Source organism: Nansenia antarctica, assembly GCF_963989245.1.
Source record: "Nansenia antarctica genome assembly, chromosome: 5".
NCBI lineage: Eukaryota > Metazoa > Chordata > Actinopteri > Argentiniformes > Microstomatidae > Nansenia > Nansenia antarctica.
In genome coordinates this window covers 71,603,505-71,616,004 of record NC_137690.1, presented here as the reverse complement: position 1 = coordinate 71,616,004, position 12,500 = coordinate 71,603,505, and the positions used below count along the sequence as shown (strand labels likewise).

The following is a 12,500-nucleotide window of genomic DNA, read 5'->3' as shown; positions in this document are numbered from 1 at the left end:
TACCACAGGAGACGGTGACTTCAGGGATGTCTCACTTACTACACACGTGCACCCCCCCCCCACAACTGGGAGAACACATTGGGGGTTTTCAGTCTTTTTTTAAGCTCTTTGTACAGACCATCTGTGTACAGTAATGAAGTGAAGTAAGGCCTTGTCATGCCAAATAGTGTCCGCCTGCCAGAATGTGTCCGGATGTCTTAATCAGATCTTTCAAACACTGTTGCAATGCCGACGCTAGCATTCCGGACATTCCTGAGTAAACTCTACCGTTCGTTGTTTTTCCATTATACAGATTAATGTGTATCTTAAATTGGAAGACAAATGTAATCGTCTTGCACTTTAATAGCATTAGGTTGATGCGGACTCAGTAGTCAGCTATAGCTTTTATTTTGGCATGGCCATTTTATATTAAAACACCTGGTAGCATGCTAATTTCACACGTGATTCGCTAAGCTAATGTCACTGAGTTGTCTAGTCAACTGAGGTAGCAAACAAACCCACATCACATCAGCCAAAGTAGTGATATATATATATATATATATATATATACTGTATATATACATAACATAATACTACTTCGTTTCCAATCATAACGAGCTAACTAGCTAGCTAGCTCGGTAGAGTTTACTGAGGAATGTCTGGAATGCTAGCCGCGGCGATGACGTCGCCCGGACACATTCTGGCAGGCGGACACTATTTGGCATGACAAGGCCTTTATCGTCCTCCGTGTGAAAGTATGTGACCTTACCCTCCTCTGTGTGAGAGTATGTGACCTTGAAGCCGCTGACTCTGCTCTTGGGCCTGGTCCAGGACACGGAGAAGGAGTTCTCTGTGACATCACTGAACAGCAGGTCAGAGGGAGGCTCAGGACCTGGGAAGGAACGAGAAGCGTGAACGAAATAAAAATAAACAATTTAAAAAGTAAAGACAGAGGGGAAGAGGAGGGGGGGTGGGAGAAACACAGGACGAGAAGGAAACAAAAAGAGAGAGAGAAACAGAAAGAAAAATCGTTTTTAAAAGACAAAACGGTGAAAAAGATGAGAGGTGTGGATGGACACAATACAGGTTTGAAGACCAGGAGAAAGGGGGAGGAAAGAGAGGAGAGGAAAGAGGAGAGGTCATACAGTAGTGCACAGAAGACAAACGTCAGACGGTTCGACGTACACCTAAAGATCTAAAGATCACCCATACCTCTCTCTTTATCTACCCACGCTGCTGTTATTATTATTAATAGTGATCCGTTGAGTATGTGTATATATGTACAGTCCAATCATATATACAGTATACACACGACAGTATATATACTAAGACAGACAGATGATGTCACTGTTGTTAAATGCAGATGTTGGGTCCTGGGACGCAGGAGGGGGGAAGATGGTGAGATATTAATGTTGTCTTTGTGTCCTGCAAAGAAGAACTTTGGACAGAGAAGAGGAGAAAAGTCTGGTTGATTTATGTAAAGAGTTGAAGGATGAACGAACGTTCAGCCCGATATTCTCTAACACGAGAATAAGAAAGTAAAAGCAAGTGGAAGGTTGTTGTTTTCTTGTTTTTTTTTTTAAAGAAAGAAAGAAGAAATGTTAGGCGACAGATTTTCAATCTTGAGTGAGCACTTTCTCACGTAATTATTCCAAATAACATAAGCCACCGCCGTCGTCTGAAAATACAAAACTAATAACCGTTAACAAATTCTCCCCATAGAATTTCTTAAAACAAAGAAAGAAAATAAAGAAAGACAGACTCATTAGATTAAAATCTGTACATTTCACAGTTTGTCAGATCAGGAAAGACCATTGGGGGCGGCCAACCATGGTCTTTCCCTGGGGTTTTAGGGATGAGTAAAGGGGTGAAGGGAGTCAGTGAAGATGGCAGGCTGAAGGCTTACCCTGATTGGTGGAAGAGGATCAGACCAGCAGTGTGATGGTGGAGGGTGAATGATGTCTTTAGACTGCCCCATGATTACCACAGGAATGGTGTGTTAATATCCATGACTTTCAGTGAGTGCGCTTCACACGTGGATGTGTTTGTGTTGACATACTGGACGTGTTTAAAGGAGGAGGATGAGTCCTTCGGCTTTGGACCGGGAGGGCATGTGATTTAAGTTGTTTTGTGTGGAGGGATTTATTTATTATTCAAAACCTTCTGCACTGTAGGGGAGGCTGGTGGAGGTAGGGATTGGAGGATGGGGCACGTTGTGATGCATCGAATGAGGATTTAGAATTTAGAAGAATTTGTCATTTTAGCAGATGCTTTTAATCCAAATTACAATTCCAGATTACAGGGACAGTCCCCCTGGAGTAACTGAGGGCTAAGTGCCTTACACAAGGGCGGCACACTATAGTGTCTAGGGTTTCCACTAGGATTTCTGCCTCCACCAGCCTCTACTGCTACACATGCTGAAATATGGATTGTGATCCAGATGTGGATGACCTCATAGTATGAAGTACCATCCTCTAATTACTTGACTGGAACACATCGGAAATCATTTTGCCAGTCAGCAGACGCCCAGTTCAAAACAGCACGTTTTTTGGATCTATTTCTTCTTCCTCCTCGTTATGTTTTTATTTATTTTACAATTATGTTTTTATTCGTGTTTTTCTTGTCTTTTACAATGCACATCCAGTATGAACACTCACACATCCCGGCTCTGCACAGCATGAACACAACAAGGGTTAGGTGGAATACAACCACGTAGCACAGCTGAGCTACTTGATCACTTTGCTCATTGCAAATGTCTTAATTAAAGCATTGGACTCTTGTCATTTGCTTTAATTAAAAGTCCCTTGTTTTGTTAAATACATAAAACATCAAATCAACTCAGAAGGAAGAAACACAGCTCACAATGTCAATAAGCAGATGATGTGAAGATTAAAAACAGTTTTATGGTAAACAAAGAGTAAGACAAGTCTTGACATTGGTATGGACCAAGCAGCTGTGCATGTGAACCCCATTGGTGTCCTCAGGATCTGAGTATGTGTGTGTGTGTGTGTGTGTGTGTGTGTGTGTGTGTGTGTGTGTGTAGGCAGTAGCTTAATTAAGATGTTTAAGATGAGAATATACGTGACATAGTCTGATCATTTGGTCCGCATGTCGGCAACCAATCAAAATGTTCAGACTTTTCTTTTGAAACCACGGAACGACGTTTCAACGTTGTTGAGAATCACAACACAAACTTGCTAGTCACAGCCAAAATACTGCAACGCAATGTTATCAGGCTCACAAAACAAGCTGTGTTAGTTGACTAGCGATGTGTCATGGATTTTCAACAACGCGGAAATGTATTCACACTTTTCGAAAGAAAAGTACGATCATCGGATTACATCGGATCCCGACATGGAGGACCTAAGCATTGGAATGTGTCACATATAGACTAAATATATCAGATATACTATGGGTGGGTGTTTTGAATATAACTTGGGACAAGTTATATAAGAATAGAGATGATGCCTCAACACCATCTCACAATGAGGTCTTGTAGTTGGAAAAGGACTGTTATTGCCCTGTACCTGAGCCGATGATGAAGCTGTACGTTTTGGAGGGTCTTCCAGGACCCTTCCCCAAGAGGGTCAGGGAATGGTTGTTCTGTGGATGGAGGTCCTGGAGTGGGAAGGAGCAAGGTGACCCAGGAAAGGCGTTGGATAATGTGTTGGCAGTGTCGCGGAGAAGCCACTCTGAATAAAATACTGGAGCGGCGGCTTTGGAAATTACTTGAGAGTGTAAGACTCTGCTAAAACGTCCACAGTGACTGTGCGGATTAGGCACTAAACCATCATTTATGTTTCTATTTGGCGGTGTTATTTACTTATTGAATCATGTTACCTCCCGCCCTTACCTTGACTCACTCATGCTCACCACCATTTGACTTTTCTCCTCAGTTTCTGGCCCCTCCCCCCTCTTCCTCACTTATCCTCCTCTGCCTCACCCTCGTCTTCCTCCTTCTCTCGCTCATGGCTACCACAGCACCATGCTCTCTCTGGGGTTATAAAACAATAGCGGTACTATGAATGTCCCCTGTGGCGCTCCCCCAAACAACTAATGCTTCCCTGTGAGGTTACTGTACGTTCTGAGTTCAGAGGCTGTCCTGTTTCTCCAGTAATATCGATTTCTGATACATCTTTCTGGTGTGCGCTGCCTCTTGATTCGGCAGTCTCACTCGCTTGGCTGTCGTTGTCAAGGTTACCTGTTTTTGAATCTTGTTTGTGTTGGTCAGGTTGGTCCCCTGCTCCCCTGGTTGACTGGTTTGGACCCCGACGATTGTGCTGTTGTCCCCGTTTGTCTTTCGAGGAGGAAGAGGTCTGCTTAAGGGACCTCTCGATGGATCCTGAGGTGGCGTCAGGTTTAGACGCGTCCTGTTTTGAAACGGTCCCATGTTTGGGTACGGGCGTCGTGGATAGGTGCCTTTAGGAGGCGTGCGGCGAATGGGCGGAGTGACACCAGGTTTTGCCTTGTTTTGGGTTTCGGGTTCCCCTGTTGATCTGTCTCTATCTCTGCTTACATCCTGCTCCTCTACTGCGTCAATATCTTCACCCAAGTCTGATTCCTCTGAGGTGGGCGAAGACGAATCTGGAGTGATCTCTGAGGGTCGTGAAGCGGGAACGGACAAAGCCTTTGCGTGCAAGTCCGTCATCGGTTGACCCGGCGTTCCGGCCTCCGACTCGTCTTGTTTCGTCTCAGCTGAAGACGGTCGTGGACGGGAGGTAGGGGACACCGGTGGATGAGAAGAAGGCGGCGGTTGATGTTCAGGACTTTGCGATGCTCGTGGAGGAGTGATGTCATCCTCTTCACTGCTCTGTGTGGGAACTATCGGACGGCCCTCAGGGGTCGCGGTCTTTGTCGGATGTCCTGTTTTGTCCCGAGTCTCTTTCACGTGACTCGGTGTTGGTTTAACCTTCACTAACGTGACGTTCCCCCTTCCCCCGATGAACCTGCCTGTATGGGTCCCGTTGATCCTCCTGTGTATCACTTGAACCTTCTTGACAGATTTATTCCTCCCGTACGGTTTAGAAGCAGCAGTGTTTTTACCTGAGGTGGGTTTCTTCTCCGGACCGTCTGCCTTAGGCTCTGTCCCTTTCCCTTCAGACTCTGTGTCCTTTTCCGGAAGGTCCGCAGCAGCCGCTGTCGTCGTCGTCGTCTGAGACCCGGGACTTTGGGTGACCGTTTCAGGACGTGTTCCATCCGGGTTTATCGTTGTTGTCTGAGCGGCGTTCTGTTTCCCCTCAGGACCCTCCAGGTGAACGTCTCCCACGGTTACGGCCGGTGTACCCCCTGCCGACACGGGGGCTCCAGGTTTAGAGTCTTCCCTGAGGGGGGGTGCCTTCTCCTTCTCCTTCGCCCCCCCCTCCGACGGGAGTCTACTCCCAGGCCTCTTCAGAGGACCCTGACCCCCCACCTTCCTCCAACCCGGACCAAACCTGGTACTGTTAAAACGGCCTGCAGTGTATGGTTTTCTGGGTAAGGTTGTTTTACCTTTAACAACCGGTTTAGATGCTGCCCCTTCCTTCATGACGGGCAGGGGTCTCGTGCTGGCTATTACAGATGTCCCATCAGCCCCTTCCTTGGTGTTGGGCAGAGGTCTCGTGCTGGCTATTACAGATGTCCCATCAGTCCCTTCCTTGGTGCCGGCCAGGGGTCTCGTGCTGACTATTATAGACGCCCCATCGGTCCCTCTGGTTGGGACGTAACCTTGTCCTCTCCTGTCCGTCCTCCGCTCCTGTTCTCCTCCGTGGGTCGTCTCGTAGAAGGCGGTCTTCTCAGGTTTGGCATCGCTGGAGGGAAGCGTCTCGTGGATGTCCCGTACCGGTGCTACCTGCATGTTTACAGTTGCCATGGTCACCCTGGGTATTGTCTTTGTGGCATTCCCTAAAGGCATGGAGCGAGCGTTTTGGTAATCAAAAAAAAGTTTCATTTTGGTCCAACTATGGGGAGGGAAGAAGCGCTGTTAGATCCTAAGACATAAGAAAATCACAAGTGTTATTTTTTAAAAACACTTTTTAAATGTGGCTGGTTTTCCAACAGCACCTGCATTGACATTCGTGCAATAAATTATAGGGCCATTCGTTCGTCCAAACCTGCAGGGAAAAGTGGAAAGATGATTATATGTTATACAGTTGGTCAAAATAAAAGTCTTTGATCGAGCAGTCGCTGAAATATTCAATGTTGTGAGTTCAGTGTGTGCTACTGTTAGGAAAGAGAGCATGAATTACCACAGTGAAAGAAAGAAAATAAATGTTTTGGGAATAGCTCCAGGTAGGTTTTCATACAGTGTTATAATCAAATCATTAATTTAGCTATTAAAAAATGTCTTTCAATGTCTTAAAGTCACAATGCGTATCTAGCAAAGAAAGAAAGAAAGAAAGCCTTTCATTGTACGTTTACAATCTGTACTCTGTGAATATGACCAATAAACCTTGGTTTGGCTGGACTTGACTAAGCTGTATAACACTTCCCAGCAGCACGCTGGTCTCACCTACGCTCCTTAGCTGCGGGGAGCTTATCACACTTTATAACGAGGGCGGGGTACTCGTTTAATGTAAAACCATTAAATATGTATCGCCCTGAAATTAATCACCCAAGCAAAATATGTTTTCACATTTCCCTCCCTGATCGCTTGGAAAAGGAAATCGTTAACTTCCTTCTGCAAAAAAAGACGTATTAAAGCGTGAAGTAGATAGCAGGGCGCAGGCTGAGAGACATTGCCAGAGAATGTAGTTTGTTGAAGGGAGTTCTCTCTCTTAACTTCATTACTAATATAATGATCACATGGTGATTTTTATTTCTCTCTCTCCCTGTGTGTGTGTGTGTGTGTGTGTGTGTGTGTGTGTGTGTGTGTATGTGTGTGTGTGTCTCTCTCTCTACCTCTGTGTGTGTGTGTGTGTGTGTGTGTGTGTGTGTGTGTGTGTGTGTGTGTGTGTGTGTGTGTGTGTGTGTGTGTGTGTGTCTCTCTCTCTACCTCTGTGTGTGTGTGTGTGTGTCTCTGAGTAATCAATAACTATTCTGTCTCACTCTGAACAGAACTTGTGCCTCTCTCTCTCTCTCTCTCTCTCTCTCTCTCTCTCTCTCTCTCTCTCTCTCTCTCTCTCTCTCTCTCTCTCTCTCTCTCTCTCTCTCCTGGAAAATCCTTGTCCCGCCTTCGCCTCCATCCAGGTCCACTCCTGCTACTTATTTTGATGTGTTACTGTGTTACTTAAAATATGCCATTTTGAAAAACAATTATTGTTTTCAAGATGCAATACAGTCAAGTGTACACCAAGTGGCGCTCTTCCAGCTTATATAAAAAACTCACCAGGAGTGGCTTGGACTGTGGCATCACCAACTGTCAAATCTTATTTCAAATTTGAAAGTGACAGTTGGATCTAAGTGACAGTTAACACTAGAACAGCCGTGTCTATGTTACCTACTATAAGAGCCGCCTCGGGAGTCAAATGACCAGAGTCTTTACAACGGAAAGCTGCTACTTACACACAACGACCACTAGTTGGCCGTCTTGTAAATTAGCCTGCCTCCTACACAGAAAAACTAGCAAAATAGCTTTATACTAGCTTATTATCCTGATGTGGTTTAGAAAATGTAAGGACAAAAACGAAGAAAAGCTCGTGTTTTCTGAGCCCTGGGTTGGTTGGGGTCAGGGTTGGGGTCAAGGTTAGGGTCAGAGTTAGGATTAGGGTCATTCTAAGAAAAGCTTGTGTTTCCTGAGCCCTGGGTTGGTTGGGGTCAGGGTTGGGGTCAAGGTTAGGGTCAAGGTTAGGGTCAGAGTTAGGATTAGGGTCATTCTAAGAAAAGCTTGTGTTTCCTGAGCCAGCTTATATAAAAGACTCACCAGGAGTGGCCTGCACCGTGGCTGGCTTGCTGCTGCTGCTTCCTGTCTCGGCCACCAGGGTGATGTCATACAGACGCCCGGCCTCCAGGTCGTCGATGTGGGCCGAGTCGCTCCCCGCGGGGAGGGTCAGCTCCTTCACGGCCCCCCCCCGCCCCCCCCTCCAGAGAGACCGTCAGGCGATACCGGTCGACCTCCCCCTGCGGCTGCTGCCATTGGACGACGGCCGTGGTGGTGGTCGTCTTGACGACGCGGAGGTTTGTGGGGCCGGAGATGACTGGATGGAAGGGAGGAGGGGGGTGTCATTGATAAACAAGGGCTGTAGTAGGGGGGGAGGCCCTCCCCCCAGCCTCCCCTGGTGTTCTACCTCCACCAGCCTCCCCTGGTGTTCTACCTCCCCCAGCCTCCCCTGGTGTTCTACCTCCACCAACCTCCCCTGGTGTTCTACCTCCACCAGCCTCCCCTGGTGTTCTACCTCCCCCCCAGCCTCCCCCTGGTGTTCTACCTACCCCAGCCTCCCCTGGTGTTCTACCTCCCCCAGCCTCCCCTGGTGTTCTGAGTGTGTGGTTCTGTGGTTCTGACTCACGGGTGGTGAGCTCTGCGGTGGTCTCGGCCCCCGGCCTGCCCTGCGCCTCCCCCCTCACCACCACGGTGTACTCCTGCCCCGCGGCCAGGCCCGTCTGGGTGTAGGACGTCAGGCTGCCGCTCACCTGGGCCGTGATCTGCTGGTCCCCCTCCTTCTGTGAGGGACGGAGGACCACACTGACAGTTAACACCAGAACAACACTGACAGTTAACACCAGAACAACACTGACATTTAACTCTAGACAGGGTTCCCACGGGTCCTTGAAATCCTTGAAAGTTTGTGAATTTGAGAAAAAGAAATCAAGCTCTTAAATGTTTTTGAAAATAGACATGGGTCATTGAACGTGCTTGAATTCCCCCCTCTCTCAAAAAATAATAATATTCAGAAATGTTTTACTTTCAAATTTGAAAGTGACAGTTGAATCTAAGTGACAGTTAACACTAGAACAGCCGTGTCTATATTTTACCTACTATAAGAGCCGCCTCGGGGGTCAAATGACCAGAGTCTTCACAATGGGAAGCTGCTACTTACACACAACGACCACTAGTTGGCCACCTTGTAAATTAGCCTGTCTCCTACACAGAGAAACGTAAGCAAAATAGCTTTATACTAGCTTATCCTGATGTGATTTAGAAAATGTAAGGATACTGGGTGGTAGAACGCACATATCTAGGAAAAGTCATGAAAGGAGGGTCCTGAAATTGAATCGAGTGCAAAGACATAACAAATAACATATTCAGACGTTTTGTCAAATGACTACACCCATGGCTGTTGGCTAATGTTTAATAATACAATAACAAATTAGTTTATTGCCATGCAATCAACTTGTCAGTCAGTTGTTGTGGAATGTGGTATTCTTTTTGCTCTAGGCACAGGCTCAGCCATAGTCGGCGCCCCAGGAGTAATTAGGGGTTAAGTGCCTTTCTAAAGGACACATGCAACTCCCTCCTGAGGCGGAGATCGAACCAGAGACCTTCCGATTGCTAGCCAGCCTCTCTGACCTCTAGGCTGCCTCCCCAGCCTGCTCCTAGCAGACACTTTCATCCAAAGCGACATTTGTACGCCACAATACATGTAGGCCACCAGGGGAAAGCTTTAGAAGATGAGACTCTCACAACAAGTCTGGGTTCAGAACCGAATTCAGATCGTCTGGCTTTCTAGTTTTTATTGAGTCTTTGTTCTAGCAGAGAGGCCCGCTGAGGCCAAAGGCTCTTTTACGAGGGCCCTAACCGGTGCTGTCGTCACCACAGAGACGTGTACGATGGCTCGGTCTCAGCGTGGGAAAGCAGAGAGTGGTGGTGGGAAGGAACAACCCCTCTCAAGATGTCCTGGCAAGAAAAAAAGCTTGTCGCCTGGGGTGGTCCAGTGGTCCAGCACCATGGCCTGGGGTGGTCCAGTGGTCCAGCACCATGGCCTGAGGTGGTCCAGTAGTCTAGTATCAGTACCATGGCCTGGGGTGGTCCAGTTGTCTAGCACAATGGCCTGGGGTGGTCCAGTTGTCTAGCACCATGGCCTGGGGTGGTCCAGTGGTCTAGTACCATGGCCTGGGGTGGTCCAGTGGTCCAGCACCATGGCCTGGGGTGGTCCAGTGGTCCAGCACCATGGCCTGGGGTGGTCCAGTGGTCTAGCACCATGGCCTGGGGTGGTCCAGTGGTCCAGCATCATGGCCTGAGGTGGTCCAGTAGTCTAGTATCAGTACCATGGCCTGGGGTGGTCCAGTTGTCTAGCACCATGGCCTGGGGTGGTCCAGTGGTCTAGTACCATGGCCTGGGGTGGTCCAGTGGTCTAGTACCATGGCCTGGGGTGGTCCAGTGGTCTAGCACCATGGCCTGGGGTGGTCCAGTGGTCTAGCACCATGGCCTGGGGTGGTCCAGTGGTCTAGTACCATGGTCTGGGGTGGTCCAGTGGTCTAGCACCATGGCCTGGGGTGGTCCAGTGGTCTAGCACCATGGCCTGGGGTGGTCCAGTGGTCTAGCACCATGGCCTGGGGTGGTCCAGTTGTCTAGCACCATGGCCTGGGGTAATCCAGTGGTCTAGTACCATGGCCTGGGGTGGTCCAGTGGTCTAGCACCATGGCCTGGGGTGGTCCAGTGGTCTAGTACCATGGCCTGGGGTGGCCCAGTGGTCCAGCACCGCGGTCTACAGTGCACACATATATGTCGGCATTGGGTCCGAATCCGGGCCATACCCTGCTGACATGTCCTCTCTCTCTCCTTACTTTCCTGTCTATCTTCACTCTCTATGAAAAATATGAGTGGGATTGCACCCCCCCCCCCCAAAAAAAAAATAAAGAAAGCTTGTGTTTCCAGAGCCTTGGGTTGGGGTCAAGGTTGGGGTCAGGGTTAAGGTCAAGGTTAGGGTTAGGGTCAAGGTTAGGGTCAGAGTTAGGGGTCAGGGTCAAGGTTAGGGTCAGCGTTAGGGTTAGGGTCAAGGTTAGGGGTTAGGGTTAGGGTCAGAGTCAGACACCTGTGTTTACAGCATTAGTACAATAACCCTCGCTGCCTTTTCTTTTTACACTTATTAATTTGTAATCTAATATTAATTATATATTCATATTACTGCTATCCTATTATCTGAAAGCAGTCAAAAGGACAAAATGTTTTTGAAGGCAATCGATGTCCGCTGTTGTGAACTGACGTGGGCGTCGTGAATCTGTGAGCTCGTACATTAGGAGTTTTATAAATATCGTGCTGCAGATGATGAGCAGGCGTCTCCCCCCCCCTCCCCCCCCTCCTCCTCCGGGGTGGTCCCCTCGGTCTGCGCTGAGCTCATGTTTGGAGACGACACCGTCACATCCCCGGGCTTCCTTCATTCGGGTGGAGTCACGAATTCAGTCACTTTTTTCTTTTTCTTCAAACCTTTGCTTTAATGGCTTATCGTTGCATTCTATTTCTATATTAGGCAACGCTCTTTTGACCTTTGACCTTGCTTCTCTGGAGACTCGGTGGTGACCAGACACGGTCTCTGAACTCGGTGCTTTTTTTGACGTCCCACGGGTGTACCTCCCTCCCTCCCTCCCTCTCAACATTCCTCACAACGAGCCCCGACCTCCGATTTCTACCTCCCCCCAGCCTCCCCCCCACCCCACCCCCCCCTCCTCTGCTGTGGTGTCCTGTTGACTGTGAGCCTATCTGTAAACGTGTGAGATGAGTCTGTTTCTCCCTCTCTGTCGTGTCTCTCTCTCTCTCTCTCTCTCTCTCTCTCTCTCTCTCTCTCTCTCTCTCTCCGTGTGTCACAGCTGCTGGCCGGTGATGTCATCCCTCTGGCCACGGGCGTGTTTGTAGCTGTGTTTACACTTCCTTAGCAACAAGCATCCAACATCTGCATCTTTCCCCCCTCCCTCCCTCCCCCCCCTCCCTCCCTTCCCTCTCTATCTCCCACTGTGCCTGCCTCCCCCCTAACTGTTCCTGTGATCACTTCCTCTCTCCCATGTTCTGCTCTCCAAGTATCCAAGTATTTCCCTTGAAAGGAACTTTCAACCTCCATATTTCTCACACCCGCCAATATCTTAGTGCTTAGGCAGATGGAAATATCAAGATTATTAGATGTTCCTTTTCTCCTCGGTGGCGTGCCTGTGTGTTGCTGTGTTTGTTTGTTTTGCAGTGACTCTTTGAATGCTCCTGCTGCTGATGTTGTGGGCAAACCTCTCTCTGACTAACCTGATCACTTCCCCTCTCTCTCTCTGTCTCTCTCTCTCTCTCTCTCTCTCTCTCTCTCTCTCTATGTCTCTCTGTCTCTGTCTCTCTCTCTGTCTCTGTCTCTCTCTCTCTCTCTGTCTCTGTCTCTCTCTCTCTCTCTCCCTCTCTCTCCCTCTCTCTCTCTCACTGTCTCTCTCTCTCCCTCTCTCTCCCTCTCTCTCTCTCTCTCACTGTCTCTCTCTCTCCCTCTCTCTCTCTCTCTCCCTCTCTCTCTGTATCTCTCTCTCTCTCCCTCCCTTTCTCTCTCTCTCTCTTCCCCCCTCTCTCTCTCCCACTCTCTCTCTCTCCCTCTCTCTTCCCTCCCCTCTTTCCCCCCCTCTTTCCCCCTCTCTCTCTCTTTCTCTCTCTCTCTCTCTTTCCCTCTCTCTCTCTCTCTCTCTCTCTCTCTCTCTCTCTCTCCTCT

General features: G+C 48.5%; 1 pseudogene across 1 annotated transcript in view; it reads right to left on the bottom strand.

Annotated features, from left to right (window-relative positions):
• The window catches only part of LOC308158336, a 26,654-nt pseudogene that overhangs the window by 9,948 nt on the left and 4,206 nt on the right, over positions 1-12,500 (bottom strand). The window contains exons 4-8 of the transcript in view: positions 8,396-8,553; positions 7,817-7,974; positions 4,496-5,859; positions 3,507-3,597; positions 749-871 (exon numbers count right to left, since the gene is read on the bottom strand). The product of the transcript in view is annotated as an uncharacterized misc_RNA (transcript). The remainder of the gene's footprint in view (positions 1-748; positions 872-3,506; positions 3,598-4,495; positions 5,860-7,816; positions 7,975-8,395; positions 8,554-12,500) is intronic.